The sequence below is a fragment of the Bubalus bubalis genome, chromosome 18 (genome assembly GCF_019923935.1).
Source record: "Bubalus bubalis isolate 160015118507 breed Murrah chromosome 18, NDDB_SH_1, whole genome shotgun sequence".
Classification (NCBI taxonomy): Eukaryota; Metazoa; Chordata; class Mammalia; order Artiodactyla; family Bovidae; genus Bubalus; species Bubalus bubalis.
The window spans coordinates 33,586,301-33,605,311 of NC_059174.1; the positions used below are offsets into that span (position 1 = coordinate 33,586,301).

At 48.8% G+C, this 19,011-nt stretch overlaps 1 long non-coding RNA gene across 1 annotated transcript; it reads right to left on the reverse strand.

Annotated features, from left to right (window-relative positions):
- Nucleotides 1-5,417: 5,417 nt before the first annotated feature.
- On the reverse strand, nt 5,418-11,060 carry LOC123330415. Its single transcript, XR_006546326.2, has 2 exons — nt 8,088-11,060; nt 5,418-6,540 (listed from the first exon to the last, which is right to left on the reverse strand). It is a non-coding gene; the product is annotated as an uncharacterized LOC123330415 (long non-coding RNA).
- Nucleotides 11,061-19,011: the final 7,951 nt, after the last annotated feature.

Sequence of the window (19,011 nt, forward strand, 5' to 3'; positions counted from 1 at the left end):
TGGGGTAGCAAAGAGTCGGACATGACTGAGCGACTGAACTGAACTGAACTGACTGAACTGAACAGATAGTTGCATTTTAACAGCAGACACCTTACCTTTAACCAAACAAGTAACTTTCTAATGGTGGGGTCTTAGGCACCATGGCAGGTGGATGAAGAAATGTTTGCCAATAACCTTCTGACAGTCATGAACTACAGCCAGGTTTCTAAGCAAGGGGCAGAGGTGATATGATCTGGGCAATGACTTCAGTAGAGAGAGAGCAGAGACTGTGTGCTGGGAGCAGTCAGTGGATGGATGGCTTGGGTGGCAATGAATAGTTACAGGATCCTAAATTACTGAGACCAGCAGACATCACTGACCATTCCAGAACAGGACAAAGATGCCCTGAATATGGAAAAATAGTAAAAAAAAAAAAAAAAAAAAAAAAAGAAAAAAGAAAAAAAAGTCATCAAGAAAAAAACAGAATCCAGTGCAGGTAACTGTCTACACACCATTCTGGTTGCAAATGACACAGAGGCAGGAGACACCAGCAGGGGTAAGACAAAGGTCTTGCCTCCAGGTGCCAATGACCCACAGGGAAATACAAGGCAGCCAGAATCACCTTACTGGTGGGCAGGGGAGTGGGGTGAGAAGGTTGAGAGCAGAGAAACCCTGTGGGGAAGGAGCAGAATAATGTCACAGTGATACACTAAGCACTTTGCATACACCTAGAACTGTGTTAACAGCATACCCAGTATCCCGTTAATGGTGTTATTCTCACTTTTGAGATGAAGAAATTGAGACTCAAAGAGGCCAGGTGACCTGCTGAGGATTACATGATGATGAGCCAGTGGGTGAAAGATTCAAATCCAAGCCACTTTCCTGTTCCAAAGCCTTCACTCTTCAAGACCAGGTTTGAGTCTAACTTACAACTCTGCCACCAATTGGCTGTGTGACCTTTTTTGGACCACTTAGCCTCTCTGAACCTAAATTCTCTCATCTCAAAAATGGAAATAGTTCTCAGAATTATCTCAGAAATGAGATGATTCATCCAAGTCCTGCATGTTTCGTGTCTAGTGTGGTGCTGGTGCGCAGAAAGCCCTTAGCATTTATGTGTCAACTTCCCATCCATCATCAGCTGCCATCCATGCATAATCTTTTAAGCAACCATTAATCTGCTGCCATCCAGCATCCTACCCTGCTCCATTCTCTTCATTAAGTCTATAGAAACTGTCTGGTAGAAAGACTTCTATGACATTCGTGGGAAATACATGGGGAAAGATTACAGTTTTATCAATGAATTCCAACAACTTTCCCCCCACGACATTTCAAAGCAGGCAAGAAATTTGCTTTTCCTAGAGTCAAAAGACATTAGGAGAATTATGTTTTCTGTCTTATTGCAGGGAGATAATCCATATAATCCTTAAACATCCACCTGTCAATAAACCTCAGTAAGAGATCAGTTAAGAGGTTAAACCCTCCAGAACAGCCTCCAAGATCTCGCCTTACAAGTCACAGGTGAGACCTGGGTAGGATGGGGCTGATTGACTCCCAGCCTAGATTTCTTTTTTTTTTTTTTTCCAGCCTAGATTTCAAGAGCCAAACAGGCTTTCAGAAATGTTCTGACCCTATTCTTTTATTTCACAAATAGGGAAACTGAGGCCCAGAGCAGGAAAGTTACTGGTCCAAGTAACGCTATGCCTGAAACTTGAACCCAGGGCTCCTGACTCCTAGGCCCAGGACTGGCCCAGGACAATCAGCACCCTGACCTTTGGAACTGGGATGGGCACATCATCGGAAATAACCCTGGCTCCACCACTTCAGGACGGGGTGCTGGGACCTCAGGGAATTGTCTAGTCTTAGTTTCCTCGTGTGTTAAAACGGGAATGATAAATCCAGCCTCATGGGATTAAAAGAAATGAGGATGTGAACAGCCTGGCACAATTCCCAGCCCACAGTAGGCACTCAAATGGGGTTCCATTCCTCTTCCCGTCTTCACAGAGGTTCCCCCAGAAGCAAATCTTGGCACAGAATATAAACGCAAGTAATTTGTTTGGGAAGCGATCCCAAAAAGTACAGTAAGAGAGCAGGGAAGTGAGACAGGAAGGGGAGCAAGCAAGCCAATACAGGATACATGAATAAGCAAGTTACATTGTGGGTTACTGGGGCTCCACCCACTAATGACCTCTGGGAAAAAGCATAGCACACTCGTTAGGGTCCCTGCCTCCATCCTGGATGAAGGATGAAGAAGCGAGTTTATCTAACCTTCAACTCCTCCTTCACTAGTTCAGGGCCCACCCTGGGGGCATCACTCCCAGCACTTCCTGCCTGTTCTGAACACAAGCAGAGATACCAGAGGAAGCCCTTGGGAGGGTATCACAGGTGCTTGCAGTGGGCAGCCGCCCATGTGCCCGAGAACAGTGAGTGCCCAGGGAATACAGGCAGGGCTCTGAGCGTCCAGTCCACCCCAGGTACTGCTCAGACCCCGTTCTGCTCCATGTCAAGTTCATTCTGTTCTGTCACTGATTTTTTCAAGGTGGTGATGAAACGAGCTTGGACCTGGGACCCTTTCTCAGAGTACTTGCACCTTCCAAACATGAACAACAGAACACAAAGAAACTATAAGGGACTAAAAATAACTTGCACGCATGCACAGTTGGGTCAAGTATGAACAAAAAGATACCAAAAAAGGCCAAAACCCAACTACCATTTCTGAGGCGCTGGGAGCAAAAGCAGGGTACTTCACATGATGCCTGCACACAGCACCACCAACAGAGTGAGCAGACCACCTAAGACACCCCTCCAGCCTGACCCACCAATCTGCCCCTAACCTCAGCCTATTTAAGGAACCGGCTCCAAACCCCTGACCTTGGGGAGCCAGCAAGGGCATCTGCTACTTGTTCTCACTTCCCTGGGCTGCAGCATGAATCTCAGCAGAGCCTTGCCTGAATTTCTCATCTGGCCTCTTTATCAATTTCTATTGATTAAAACGTCCAAGAATCCAGGTTGGTAACAGTGACTGGTCACAGTTTCTTTTATAAATAAACAAACAAACAATAGACGGATGTAGTGGGATAGGTCACAGATCCTACTGGGGCCATTGGTCCTGAGGTTTTGATACTCATCATGAACCTCCTCGTTATGGGATAGATTCTGTCCCCAAATAATTCATGTGATGAAATCCAAACCCCTAGTACCTCAGAATGTGACTGTTTGTAGCAGCAGAGCCTTTAAAAGGGTAAGTAAGGTAAAATGAAGTCATTAGAGAGAACCCCAATCCAATCCAGGGTCCTTAAAGGAAAAGGAAATTTGGACATAGACGGATACAGAAGAAAGACCATGTGAAGATAGAAGAAGGCCATCCACAAGCTCTCAAAAGAAATTAACCCAGCTGATACCTTCATCTGGAACTTTTATGTTTCAGAACTGTGAGACAATACATTTCTATTGCGTAAGCTACTCAGTCTATGGTAATTTGTTATGGCCTAGGAAGCTACTTGGAGAAGGCGATGGCACCCCACTCCAGTACTCTTGCCTGGAAAATCCCATGGACTGAGGAGCCTGGTAGGTTGCAGTCCATGGGGTCACGAAGAGTCGGGCACAACTGAGCGACTTCACTTTCACTTTTCACTTTCATCCATTGGAAAAGGAAATGGCAACCCACTCCAGTATTCTTGCCTGGAGAATCCCAGTGACAGAGGAGCCTAGTGGGCTGCCATCTATAGGGTCACACAGAGTCAGACACGACTGAAGCAATTTAGCAGCAGCAGGAAGCTACTATAGGGCTTCCCAGGTGGCGCAGTGGTAAGGAATCCACCTGCCAATGTAGGGGACACAAGAGATGTGGGTTTGATCCCTGGGTCATAAAGATCTCCTAGAGTAGGAAATGGCAACCCACTCTAGTTTTCTTGCCTGGAAAATTTCCATGAACAGAGGAGCCTGGTGGGCTACCAGTCCATGGGGTTGCAGAGTCAGACGTGACTGAGCAGCTGAGCACACAGGAAGCTAACATACTCCCCTAGCTCTTTTCTCACACACCCTTGGCCAGCTCTTCTACTGGTCTAGGCTCCTGCCACTCCTTCATTTCAAAGGGTATGAGACTTCTGGGTACCATGCCCTCCCTGGGTACCACACCTATTATTACTTGTTCACTTGGTACCCCAGTGTGCCTGCTGCATCCCAGATATACCTCTCCCGCACCCATCATGGAGCAGCAACACGCCCTCCCTGTTATTCTCCTACCAGCATTACAACTCCTCTTGAGTTGCTAGTGTACCCGCATGAGAGGCTGAACATGACCAGGCCTTCACAGGATCCCTTCCTGTGCCCATGGGAACCAGGACCTGAGCTCCAGAAGAGCCTTAAGCTGCAGTGATGGAAAACCCAGATTCCCCCAGTGGGGGTCACTGGGGTGATACAGAAAGGACCCATTGCTCCTTCCACCTCTTGTTCCTACTCTAAGGCACCAGGTCATCCCATGCTAGGACCCAACCCTCTTCTGCTTATCGAAGGGTCTCACAGGCTTCATATCAGTAGCTGAGAGCACTTCTAGGATCCATCAGCCTCCACCTTCTTCTGCTGGCATGTCACGGATTGGGTTCAAGGAAAGAGCCAATAGCCTGAGCTGCCATTTGATCCAGAGCACTGTTGGCTCCTTAAGTAAAATATAAACTAAAAATACAATGGGGTGGAGGGCCAGGTGCCAGATGATGGACTCATGCACTTTATAGAGAACAGCCCCCATCCTCACTCACTAGGTAACTCTGACCCACCATCCTGACCTAGCTCGGCTGACCACCCCTTCCCTGAAGGCTCTCCTGCATTGGAAACTACAGATTGACAGCTATGAACTGATTGCAAGCATATCACATACTGAGTCAGGACTCACTCTTCTGTCCAAAGTGATCTGCGCACAGCTGCATGAGCCCCGTGCAGATGAGGAGACAACCAGTGGGGGAGAGGAGGGAACGTGCTCAGGTCACTTAGCACGCAGGGGCAGACCTGAGATTTAAAGGAAAGTCATTTCCTCCTGGAGCCCCTGCTCCTCACTTAAAAGAAGGTGACCAAGAAGTGAAACTCCAGGAGGTGGTGAAAGACAGAGGAGCCTGGCATGCTGCAGTCCATGGGGTCGCAAAGAGTCTGACATGACTGAGCAACTGAACAACAATAAGAAGTGACCCTCAGACAGAGAGGGGAGCGAGCGACACTTCTGTGCAGTGTGGTTCTTTGTAAGACAGACTTTGGAGATTTGGGGGTTCAGTTTCAAACCACCGCAGTAAAGCAAATATTGAAAAAAATAATAAGTCACACAAATGCTTTGGTTTCCCAGTGCCCATAAAAGTTATGCTTATACTATAGTCTATTAAGTGTGCAACAGCATCAAGTCTAAAAAAACAATATACATACCTTAATTTTAAAATACTATATGGCTAAAAAACGCTAACCATCATCTGAACCTTCAGCGAGTCATCATTTTTTTTGAATAGCCACACAAAGATCACTGACCAACAGATCACCACGGCAAATATTAATAACAATGAAAAAGTTTGAAAATTGCAAGAATTTCCAAAACGTGACAGTGAAGTGAACAAACACTTTGGGAAAATGGTGCTGACAGACCTGCTCTACGCAGGGTTGCCACAAACTTTCAATTTGTAAGAAAAAAAACCCCGCCCTATCTTCAAAGCACATTAAAATGAGGCAATAAACTGAGGTCTGCCTGGGTAAGGAGGCCGGGGCACCCAGGCCTCCTCCCACCTCTCGTTAGTACCCTGGCCCCCTTCCCCTCCCACTGCTGCACCCACTTGCAGTCATATTTATTATTTCCACCAAAATACTTGTTCATTTTTTGAGAAGCATTAACTCCACAACGCCCCCTACCCTGCGGAAGGACCCCAGCCGGAGAAGCCGGCTTTAAGACATCTTGCACTGAAGTCTGGCTGGGAGGGGCAGCCAGGCACCACACAAACGCTTTGCTTTTCAGGGTCCGAGGTTAAAATGAGCTTTTAGGAAATGGGCGTGCTTCCTCCAAACCAGAAAGTAAATATTTGTCCCTTTTCTTTGCATCTTGGAGGCAGTCGCAGTTATGAAGGCAGCTGGGGTGGTGTTTACCATTACAAGCAGGTCGATGCCGTTTCATCTGCCCTGAGTATCTCATCAGGGAACAGAATGAGCTGTTTCGGGGTGACAGGATGTCACGCAGCCCGTGCCGCCTCCCAGCCGTTGGGTGGCAGGGCTGAGGGAGCCCTTTGAGAACACAACACCTGACCTCCGCTCTGCCTCCGCGTGGATGAAAGGACAGAAGAGCTTTCCATTGATCCCGACATTCTGCCGTATTTAATGGCTCCGGAGAACCCGCTGCTTAACTGTCTTATGGCCAAAATAAGAGAAAAATGGAGCCCTGAGAGGTGCTTCATGTCAAGTGGAGGACTGGAATCCTGGGGCTGGCGCTGCAATTAGATCTTGGTGCATTTTCACGGCACAAAGGGTTCCAAGTCTGGAGGCTTGACTGAGAAGGGGGAGCAGGGGTGGCCTGTAACTGCTCCCAACTGGTTTCCGAACCTGAACACAATGAAGCAAAACGCTGGGCATGACCAAGGGGGCTGAGCATCAGGGGGAGAATTGCCTGACGAATGGTGTGGGGAGAGGAGAGTGGGCCTAGATGTCCGGCAGACCTGAATGGAGGCCCCTCTCTGCCCCTCACTGGCTGCAGGACCTTGTACCAGTGACTTGTCTTCTCAGGATTTCAGTTTTCTGATCTGCAAACTGGTGATGGCATTACCCACCTCATGAATTCATGAATGTCGTAGGACAAGTTCTAAGCAGACTCTAAGATGAGGATTTGGAACAAAGTGATTTTGTAGGAAATGTTCCCAGGAAAGCCAGTAAGACAACAGCAGGAACTGGGGATCGAAAGGAAGGATCCAGCAGGAATTCCACACCTGAAATGTAGTCTCCAGACCCACAGCAACACCACCACCTGGGGTTTGGTGCCAATGAAGAATTTTGAGGTCTCTTCTTGACCTACAAAGACAGACTCCGCTTTCTAACAAGATCCCCGGGGGATGTGAAAGGCACTGGTGGAAGACACCCGTCTGGGAAGATCAAGCAGCACTTGATCACTAAGGCTGCCTACAGCTGGGGGTGGGCAGTGATGCGAATCACCACTCACACGCCCCACCATCTCTCTACAGCTCTCACTCCCCATCCTGGTCAGAGCTTCCTTCCATAGAACTGACCCTGTGGAGGTGGTCTGAAATATCCTGCAGCTCGCTCCCACACCCACTCAACCCTCCTCCTTGGGCAGGACCTGGTCAAGGGTTCCTCCCAGGAATGAGCTTACTGCTAGGGTGCTTCCCCAGTCTCAACCCCATCTGGACGTGCTCTCTCTCCCTCCTAAGTCCTGAGGGCCTATGAAACTCTAGAGTAATAGGCAGGACCAGCTTCACGGGTGTGGGGCCGACCTGTGCCATCTCACAGGGCCCCACACTTTGTTTATGCTCTGCAATCACCATCTTGCTGTTTAGTCACTCAGTCATGTCCATGTCTTCTGCAACCCCATGGACTACAGCCCCCCAGCTCCTCTCTGCCCATGGGATTCTCCAGGCAAGAATACTGGAGTGGGTAGCCATTCCCTTCTCCAGGGGATCTTACCGATTCAGGGATCAAACCCATGTCTCCTGCATTAGCAGGTGGATTGTCTACCACTGAACCACCTGGGAAGCCCCATCTTGTGGTTCGGAAGATCCCTTGGAGGAGGGCACGGCAACCCACTCCAGTAGTCTTGCCTGAGAAACCCAGGCAAAGAGGAGCCTGGCGGGCTAAAGTTCATGGGGTCGCTAAAGAGTCAGATGACTTAGAGACTAAACAACAAATCACCATCTTGTGATTCTCTGTAATTTTTTATACATGTTCTCCCATTTCCTTTGTACTGGGCCCCACACATTATGTGGACACTTGCCTCTGCGACCAAATGGAAATGCCAACACTGCCTGGAGCACCAGGGAGGGTGAGCACTGTGACCCCTCCCTCCACACTCTCTCACCACCCCCATGCCACCTCACCTCTTCACTGTCCTGCCCCCAAGAGCCTAACTGAGGTCCCCTTACCTAGGACGCCAAGGTTGTCACAGGTCAAGACTGGCCCACATTGATAGATGAAGACATTCTGGTCCCTTTAACCTCTATCTAGAATCTCATGTGTCAGAACAGCTCTTGGAGACGTGGGTTTTTATTTTCATCCTACAGTTTTCCCCTTTACTCCCTGCATTCAGATGGGTGGTACTGGCTCTTAATTCCAAAGCCAAAGACTAGGGTTTCAGAGAGTTAAAAAGAGGTCCTCAGAGATTTGGGAACAGGGCCAAGGAGGCCTGCGTTCTGCCTCCAGCCAGCTCCCCACATCTGAGATTTCTCCACGCTACGCCCGTGCACCACAGATCAAGTTAAGATGCAGGGACTCTGTCAGCCACCCAGACAGCAAATCCTGAGCAACAGGAGATTCTCAGCCAACATTCACAGCTGCATGACTGCAGCCCAGAAACAGAACTCCCAGCCCCAGTTGCACCAAAGAATCACCTGGGAGCCTTTAAACATCGACCTCCACCAGATACTCAGGTTCTGATATGTAGCCAAGGCATGAGGGACTTAAAAGCTCCTTGGGTGGCACTCATGCATAGACAAAGTTGAGCAGTGCCGATCCAAGTGCTGAGCTGGGGGGGCACCCTGAGGTTATGCACCCCCACCACCGCACCCCAACACAACTAGATCCCCTTAGCTGCACACAGCAGCCAGGCCCCACCCAGCCTGGCTCAGACAGAGGTCATCCAAGTCCCTCCAAGGTCAACAGACCAGGAAGCAACCAGGGTTCTGGGTGTTCTCAGGCCAGCTCCTTTTTCTGGTCTGTTGGGATGCTGAGTCTCAGCCCCTATGCTGCCCCCAGCTCTGATCACTGGACCCCCACACTGTCAGCTTCCATCTGGAGTGGCCACTGAAAGCAGATGGAAGGAGCCAGAGGGTGGGGTCAGAAGGTCTGGATTCACCTTCTGGCTCTGCCCCTTGCCACAGACACTCAGTAACAGATAAGGAAACGCTGCAGGCAGCTGTTGCTTTCCCCTCACCTACCACACACCATCTTGGTGGGACTAGAGGTCAACAAGCCCCCTCCTCCAGGCGGGAGGTGGACACCTGGCCCAAATGAGGCCAACCTGACTCACCCTCCCACACACGTATATCATGAGCAGAGTGATTTAAACAAACTGTTTAACAATGATTTAAAACAAACTGTTCTGTCCATTCATCTCAGCAAAGGCAGCCTGAAATCTGCTGACTAAGTCCCCAAGGGTGCCATGATTTCTATTCTTTCAGCGAAGTTTCTTCAGTTTTTCCTTTGTTTTTCTAAATTCCCCACCCATATCCTCCCAACAAAGTCCTTTCTAGCTCAAGTTAGCTACATTCAGAATCTGCTGCTTATAGCCAAAGAATCCTAACTGACACACAAAATGTCTTATCATCCCCACTTTACAGATGACAGAGCTGAGACCCAAGAAGATGTATGGTTATCTATCCACTTAGTAACCGAATCAGAATGCTAATCAGGTCTCCTTTCTCCTCGATACATCGTACTACTCTCAACAACAGACACTTGGGAGTGGAGTGTTGGGGAATTAATTTCTCCAGGGAAAAATAAACATATGAAGGGACCCAGAAAGCACCATCCTCATTTGTTTGAGTTCAATACAGAGCCCTAAGAAGTCATTACAAAGGCACTGCCGGTGATTTTGAGCCTGAGACCTGCTGTATTCAGAGCTGAATCTTCAGGCAACCTGGCCTAGGGACCCACAGAGAGAACTGCAAGATACCAACAACATGGCTGAATAAGATGTCCTTCATTCATATCCCCCAAGAGCAATAATTCGGTGCCCACTGATGGACAAAAGTGCCTGTGTGGGAGCTGTGGGATCCAGCACCATACACCATAGCATGGAAAGAGTCTGCCCACCTGTGTGCTAGGTAATGGGCAGACAAACCTAGGCCCTGCCTGCTGACTCTGCAGTGGACCACAAACTGGCTCCAGCCCCTGTTGGCTGCAGCCCAGGAGCCCCTAGAGAACACCGTTTAGGAACAATCTCTCACAGAGGACAGATCCATCGTGGAAGTTCAGGTTTCCAGCAGAGAAGTTCTAGCCCACTGTCACAGCAGAAAAAAATACAAGTCTGGATGCAGTGGAGAGGGTTCCCCCAAGGTGACACAGCTCAGTGCCAAGAGAGATCCTTCTGGCCCGTGATTTGTCCCACAGGGGAAAATGAGAATGTGTGAGTGAGTGAGTGGGGAAATCAAACGATTTCCCCCACTGTGCAGGACATCGCCAAAGAAGCCCATTTCTCTCGCTCCCTGCAGAGTACAGAGTCATGAGCTGTGCGATGGGAGGACAAGAAGAGCATGGTGAAACAGCAGATCAAACCTCAGAAGGTATTAAAGGAGCAAGGACTCTGGACTCCATCAAGGAGCCTCTCCACGAGCCACTGGGACCACCTGGGATGAGGATCCACCCACCTGGTCCAGGGGCACACCCAGTACTCCACCTGCCTCACCCACACGCAACCCCAACCTAGGGCCGGCGCTCTGTGTGCACCCCCGATGGCCGCGAAAATGAGCTCTGGCAGACGGTCGTGAGCTCACACAGAAGGCCAGCCAAATCTGCAGTCCACAGGGACACCGCAAACTAGAAAGTCAGCTCTACCTCTGGGAAAATAAAAGGGAGGATGCCAGCACCCTGCCTGATGTGTTGCAGGATCAAGAGAAGGCACACAAGGGTAAGAATTCTGCCACAAGGAGGAGGAAGAAGAGTGGAGCAGGCATATCCATAGAACGCCTCAGAAACTTTCAGACGCCCTAGCACAGTGATGGCCAGGGGCTGGGGGTTGAGGAAATGAGATGTCAGTAGAAGGGTACAAACTGCCCTTTTTGATAACATGAATAAGGTCTGGGGATCTAATGTACAGCCTGGCGATCACAGTAAATACTGTATTATACACTAGAAAGTTGCTAAGAGAGTAAATTTTAAATATATTTAAGATTTTTCTCACCTGCTGCTGCTGCTAAGTCGCTTCAGTTGTGTCCGACTCTGTGCGACCCCATAGACGGCAGCCCACCAGGCTTCCCCATCCCTGGGATTCTCCAGGCAAGAACACTGGAGTGGGTTGCCATTTCCTTCTCCAATGCATGAAAGTGAAAACTGAAAGTGAAGTCGCTCAGTCATGTCCGACTCTTAACGACCCCATGGACTGCAGCCCACCAGGCTCCTCCGTCCATGGGATTTTCCAGGCAAGAGTACTGGAGTGGGGATTTTTCTCACCATACACACACAAAAAAGAATGGTAATTATGTCAAGTGATAGAGGTATTAACAACCCTCCTCTAATAATCATTTCACAATATATGTGTATTAAATCCTCACATTGTACATTTTAAACTTACACAATGTTACTTGTCAGCTATATCTTAATAAAGCTAATAAGAAAATAAAATTAGGACAATAGTTTTTTTTAAGGAAAAAAAGAACCACAAAACGAGATTGTCAATTTTTTTTTTTTTTACTTTTTAAGAAATGTTCGTGACAATTGTATATAATTTTCAAGGTTAATGGTATCTTGATTCACAATAATGAAAGCCTCATTTATCTACATATCAGTGTCCTGAAGGTAGCTTAATTTACATAATCATGAATTGCATTTCAACTGTCCTCATCAGCTTATTCCCCATTTGATGAAAACGTAAATGGTAATTTTATTTGGGCTCAATTGCATACATACTGCATTTATGCCACATGAGAAAATAGCATTTTAATCTAAACAGCAGGTTAGGCTCATTACAAAAAATAAGAATACTGGTAAAAACACTAAATCAATTCCCCAAATGTTTTTGAAGGCCCCGGTCATTGTTGTACTATTACCCAGTCAGTTTTAATTTTATTTGCTCAAAGCTGGAAAAAACCAAAACCTCATGATGAAAATGACCTTTAGACTCCAAGGTCCAGGTAGCCACTGGGCCCCAGGACTCCAAGATGGAGGGCACGGAGAGGTCACAGTGTGCAGGGACCCCTCTGTGCCCGGCACAGAGGATACTCTCAGAGACTGAGAACTGGGAAGGAAACTGAGCTTCATTTTTGACATGAGACAGATGGATCCAGTACAGAGTCAGGTCACACAGATGTAAGCATAGGCCTGGTCTCGCTCCCCACCTGGAGGGGAAGCCAGAGTCTTTGAGGGTTTGCGATCTCCCCTCTGACCACTGGTTTCTCGTGTAATGACAGGCTCTGAGCTAGGTGCAATGAAGAACCCCAGATATGAATAAAAGCTTGTGCTGTCCTCATAGGCAGAAAATAAGATGGCATAAATTGTTGCAAGGCAAGAAAGAGGGAACCCAATGACGCTCCTCCACAAATGCTGTGGGAGGCGGGCAGCCTCGCCGTGTGCATGCGGGCACTGAGTCTCAGCGAGTGGCGCCATCTGCTCAAGTTCAGTCTGTTTCGCTCCAGTCTTAGTCTGTTTGGGCAGCTTTCACAGCGTATCACAGACAGGGAGGCTTCTAAGAAAAGAAATGTATTTCTCCATTTCTGGAGGCTGGGAAGTCCAGTGTCAAGGTGCCGGCGGATCCCGTGTGTGGGGAGAGCCTGCATTCTGGTTCACAGGTTTCTGTCTTTTGTGTCCTCACATGGCGGAAAAGGCAAGGGACCCCTCTGGAGTCTCTTATAGTTGTACTCATCCCATTTATAAGAGCTCCACCCTTATGACCTAATCACCTCCCACAGGCCCCGCCTCCTAGTACCATCTCACTGGGGTTAGAATTTCAGCATATGAATTTGGGGAGGACACAAACATTCAGTCTGTAACACCCAGCCTAGGCCAGGGTCATGATGCAAGGCAGGCAAAAAGTCTTAAACATTCAGTGGGATGTGGAGCTCAGGTTCCCTGGAGGTCAAGGGGGAAAAGCAGGCTGGAAATGTGGCTGGGTGCAGAACCGCAGGGGGACTCCCTGTGACAAGACCTTCCCCCGCTGCCACTGCAGGGGACATGGGCCCACATGCCAGTGTCTACAGCTCCTATGCAGCTGGGGGCTCTGCCCTGCTCTTCCTCACAAGACATGTTAAAAGCTGAAGTGAGAAAGGCACCTCTCACCAGTAGGATCTTCAGAGCCCACTTTGCTCACACCATCTCTGGACTCCGGGGAAGCGGGGCCTGCTTCTTGCTAACCAAGGCTCTGACGGCTGTCCTGCACACTGGTGGTCTCAGCTCTCTGACCCACAGCTGGGAGCAGGTACAGACTGAACCATGGAGAAAATGGCCAGACCAGGTTGTTAGGTGCAAGCTGCGGACCAGCATCTGTTGCCAAGGTCCAGTGGGTAAGACGAGAGATTTCTCCAGGCGTCAAGCAGGACAACGTGGGAAGGAGTGAAGTATTTGTTTCTGATGACTCCTGGCAGTGTGTCAAACCCCTTTAGAAAAGGATTCTCAGACACTGTAGTTCTCCGTAGACCAGAGATGGCACGGAGGGCAGGAGGATGCAACACAACCAATTTACAGGATGCAAATTGGTGCAACATTTATCATCTTTCAGTGTTTCTGTGACACGCAGCACACCTAGGGCAGCCGTGCCTGGTTACGATGGTGCTCTGAAGGGCGGCCTTTCTCAAACAAGCATCTCCTGGGGAGCCTGCTCAAACTGCAGAGGCCAGACCCACCGCAGGCCTTCTGCATCTCTGCTTGGTGAATAAGTACCCCTGGTGGCTCTGGGGGACCCTGATGAGAAAGCAGTTCTTTCTGTCTTACACCTCTCCCCCTCCCCACCGTCTTGGAGTCCTGGGGCCCAGTGGCTGCCCAGACCTTGGAGTCCAAAGGTCAGGACCCAGGGCTCCAGACCCCAGCCAAATTCCTAGTCCCCTTGGTCCAGAAATGTATCTGTAATACCATCTGTCTATCATCCTTCCAAGGGCAGCTTTCACACCTGACTTTAAGACAACAGTAAAAAGGTTTGGTGAGCATGATCAAGGCCACACTCCGTAGGAACCACTTTGCTGTAATACATGATCTGAAACATACAGGCAAATACTTGTTGAATGAATGATACAGGTACTCAGTGATTTCCGAGCTCCAGCTTTTCCCTCTGAGGACTGGCAAGGGCATTAACCAGGACAGGGGAGGAGATACCCTCCAAGCTCATCTGGTCTGCAAGATTCTGCACAAACCACCTTGTTCCTCTGACACACCTGGCGCTGGGGTGTCTGTCTCTTCCTCCTGGATCCCCAGACCCTCTGTCTACACAACTATTGCTGAGGGCAGACTCCAGGGACCTCCCAGTCACTGGCAGCGGGCAGCCCACATTCGTCTGCACCTGAATCTCTGTCCTCTTGGTGCAGTCAACAGCTTCCTGGGTCTGAAGGCCCAAGGCTGTTCCAGCTTAACCCTGGAGCTAAAACTGAAACACGTGGAGGCTGTGCTACTTCCTGTGTGACATCATTAAACATGTCCTGGGACTTGGCTGGTAGTCCAATGGCTAAGACTCTGCGCTCCCAACGCAGGGGGCCCAGGTTCAATCCTGGTCAGGGAACTAGATCCCACATACCACAGCTAAGAGTTCTCATGCTGCAACTAAAGATCTGGCATGCCACAATTAAGGCCCTGTGCAGCCAAATAAATAAATACTTCAAAATAAATAAACGCACCCACTAGCAACATCTCAGAGCTGATGTTAAGGTAGTGAGCTCCCTGTCACTGGAGGTATACAAGCAGATATTGATCTACCATGTGCACGTCAGCAGCCAGGTACCAGCAGCTCTCAACTAAAGCCCTGGACTTCTCAATCACTGAAGTCCCTCCAATTCCAGGTGCGCTGGACTCTGCGAATTTCAAATTTGACTCCCACCACTGAGGTCAAAAACATCCACATTCTGCCCACACAGCTCTCCGACGCTCAGACTGGTTTTGCACAAAGTGGTAAAATAACAGTTTAAGTATTTCCTAGGTGTCAGAACTGTGAGGAACAAGAACAAATTAATCAACCAAGAATTCCTTTTCAATGGTTTTCAAGCCAGCCGGTGTCTGTCACCAAACCACAGGTGAAATGCTAATAAAATTCAGCTTGTGACAACAGCATAATGATTTAACTATGGCCTGTTTTTGCCAATATATATATATATAATATTTTTCCAAACATGGCCTTTTCAATGTGCGAATTTTTTTTATAAGAACAGGATTAGAAAATAGCAGAGGTCTCCTGACAACTGCAGTGAGGAGGAGTCTCTACTGAATGGCCTTGGGAATGATCCAAGAGGCCCGTGGGCGGGTGTGAATGCCATCGTCCTTGGATCTAACAGGGGGGAATCCTGAGAGAAGAAGCAACTGGCAAAACAGCAGCGATGAAGTCATTTCACCTCTTCAGCCTAATTTGAAGAGACGAGGCCATGGGAACTGGCTCCAGCCTTGCCTACTGACTGCAAACTGCAGCAGGAGAACTGACGTCTGCATCCCTGAGGGTCTGCATCCCTCACAGACCACGTGGTGTCCCGGAGGCACAGGCGCTGCCCCCAGCTGCCCTTCAGCCTCACTGCTTGTGGCCCTGCCCGGGGTGACTTGCCTCTTTTCTCAAACATTTGGCCTCTTTCTGTGCTTCCATGCTCTTGCCCGTGGTCCCTCTGCTCTCCCTCTCCTTATCTACCTCAACCTTGCTCCAAAATGAGATTCCAAAGGCACCTCCTCCACGCAGTCTTCCTTGACTTGCAGTGTGATGTTGAACAGTCCCTGCTGTGGACCTCTGAGTCTCCAAACCTGTCCTTCTGCCCACCCCTCCTTGGCACCTCCTTCATTCTGCCTCCCAGATGGCTCTCTCTCTTGCTGAAGTGGACGCTGTCTGAGGACAGGGGTCGTGTCACAGACGCCACGCTGTATCCCCAGGGTAGCACAGGGGCTGGTGTGCCACCACTGCTGGTGGAAGGCAGGCAAGGGCAAAGATGGAAGCCATCGCCTCACGGAGCCATGGACCCAGGTGTCCATGTTTTGCCCCAATATCTCCTTACCAGGAGAACCCCACTGGGATGGGGGTATAAAAAGATAAGCCCAGGAACTTCCCTGGTGGTCCAGTGGCTAAGATTCTGCTCCCAATGCAGGGAACCCAGGGTCAATCCCTGGTTGGGGAACTAAAACCCACGTGCTGCAATTAAGACTTCACATGCCGCAGCTAAGACCCAGCACAGCTAGGGAGGTAGCTAGCTAGCTAAATAAACAGTATCTTTTTAAAAATAAAAAGATAAGCCCAAACAACCAGGCATTTTCTAGAGATTTCAATATTACACTCATGGCCTAAAAGGCATGGCTCCCTCCACTGGGATCTGGGCTTGCATTTTGGAATCAGGCAGAATCAGAATCACAACCCAGTTGTCCACCTTGCTGTGTGGTCTTGGGCAAGTTACACAACCTCTCTGAGTCTTGCTTTCCTCAGCCTAGACAGAAAGATAATCAGAATTCCTCCAGAGGGTTGTCGAAAGGTTGTAATCAGAAAAAGTAAGTAGAAGTACCTAGCACCCAAGATTCTCAATAAATGCCACGCTCCTCTCTTCCTTGCAGAGTTAGCTACTGTGAGATTTTAGATCACAAAGCACCTCAATCTTTCCATCTGCAGAATAGGCAGGCATGCTCAAAGCTTCTCACTTCACTGTTCAAAGATCAAGTATGTATAAAAAAAATATATTTATAACAGACTTCACTTATTCCCAGTATCATGTCAGTGTGAAATGGTCACCCATTCTTCCTAAACACTGCAGGAGTTATCCTCTGTCACTTCTAAGAGGACCGAGAGATTGTCACCCAATAAGAACATGGCTCTTTGCAAAGAAAACTATGGCCCATGGAAGAGGCCTGTACTCTGCTCTCTGTTGGGCCCCCCAGCGGTATAAAAGGGACTCATGTATTCTTTACCACAGCATTTTGAGACTGGGAGTGCCCTTACCACTTAACTGATGAGGAAACTGAAGCTCAGAGAGGTTTGCTGAGTCCAGATGCAGAGCTCTACACCCACCACTGCCCGAGACGCTGCAGGAGAGAGAGTTGGTTACAGAGAAGGTCGAGCAAGTGTCAGACTCCCCAGTGCTATAAGAGGAAGTGCAAAGGGCTGAAATTACTAGACCTTGCCTCCCCTCCGGTTCTCAGAGGGGAGGTGCATGCAGTAGGAAACTGGGACATTGAAAAACATGTGAAGATGAAGATGTTAGTCGCTCAATCGTGACCAACTCTGCGACCCTATGAACTGTAGCTCTCCAGGTTCCTCTGTCCATAGGATTTCCCAGGCAAGAATACTGGAGTGGTTCGCCATTTCCTTCTCCAGGGGATCTTCCCAACCTAGAGATCGAAACTGGGTCTCCTACATTGCAGGCAGATTTTTAACAGAACTCAAAATCAGATTCCTGACACTCTCCTATAATCCTCTACAATACTGTAAAATTACCAAGGTTTGCATCCACTTAGAAATTTCAAAAACAACAACAAACTATAATCAGGTACTCTTAGAAAACAATTTTTGGGGTCTCTCCAGGTGAAATCAGGGAGACCATGCATTCTAGATTGCCTAGGACAGCCCCAAACATCAGAATCATGGTTAACTTGCCTCCACTCACACTCAAAAATATCCTCATATATATGGTGGGTCATCCCAGATCTGTGGTTCTCAACCTTGCCTACACATTTGGATCACCTGGGGAGCTTCATAAACATCTCGATTAAATAAAAATCTATATGGCAGGAGGGAGGGTGTGGGATCCAGGCAGTGATCACTTTTTAAGCTTTCCCCAGTGACTGTCATGGGCAGCCAGGGTCAATGTCACAGGTGGAAGACACAGCCTTCCCTGGCAGGCAAAATGGAAACAAGTCGCCAGACAGCAGAGGACGGGGAACTCCATCCAGCCCTGAGCCGTCCTGCCCCTGGGGGTCCGAGGTCAGCAGAGGACAGGACACAAAGCTGGTCCGTGGACCCCATCTGTGGGCACGACGCCTGCTTTCCACTCGCCCATCTGTATTTCCTCACCTGTCTACTTCGGGAACAGGCTGGAGGCTCTGTGGCAGCTCCGCTGGGTGCTAGCTCAGCCCTGAGCGCATCATTACTGCTCGCTGGCTCCAGAGAAGAAGAGATGAAGGAAATCACCTGTTTCACCTTGAAGCTAAGGAGGAGAACCTGAAGAGGGAGATTTGCCCACACTTGCTGGAGAAGAATGCCAGAGAATGCCATCAAGACTCGAGGAGCCAGGCTGCTGGCACAGAGCAGCCGGGAGCCCAGGGTGCAAACATGTCCTGGGCAAGGTTTCCTGAACAGATTGTCTCCAAATGTTGCTCTCTCCTAATTAATGCTGCGAGCGCAGTCTCTGGTCTCTCATCTCACACCAGGGAGGTTCCTGCAGAAAGAAAGTCCCTGCCATCTCCTTGTCCCAGCCACAGAGAGCAGAGTCTGTCCCCAGGCAGTTCCCCTGGGTTTCTGAACCATTTTCAAGGCCCTGGCATTCATACTTCTGGCTGAAATGCATTTCAAAGAGCAGAAAGCGAATGTTGAGGTTTCAGAGAGGTTTTCTCTTTCTACAGAGGGCCAGTGAACATGACTACAGCTAGACCTGGATGGTGTTTGTGGTTCCCAGATACATTCTAACTATGTTATGCATTATACATCTCAGCGTTGCTCAGACTGTGTCCCTGAAACTCTTCCGCATTGTGTTAGGAGAAACTATTCCATGAAACACTGATTGGGAAACTTCAGTGTATGTGGAAAACCATTGTCATTTGTAGATATAACATTCACAACTTGGACTCACGGGTGAAAACTATGTCACCAAATTGCTCTCTCATAAAAGTGATGATGATTTATATTATCAGCAGCATCACATTCACACATACACACTCCTTACTATCTTGTCGTTGTCAAACTTTCTGATCCTTTCCCATCTGAAAAATGAAATGGATTTTCTGAATGTAGTTTTCATTTCTTATTAGTGAGACTAAGCA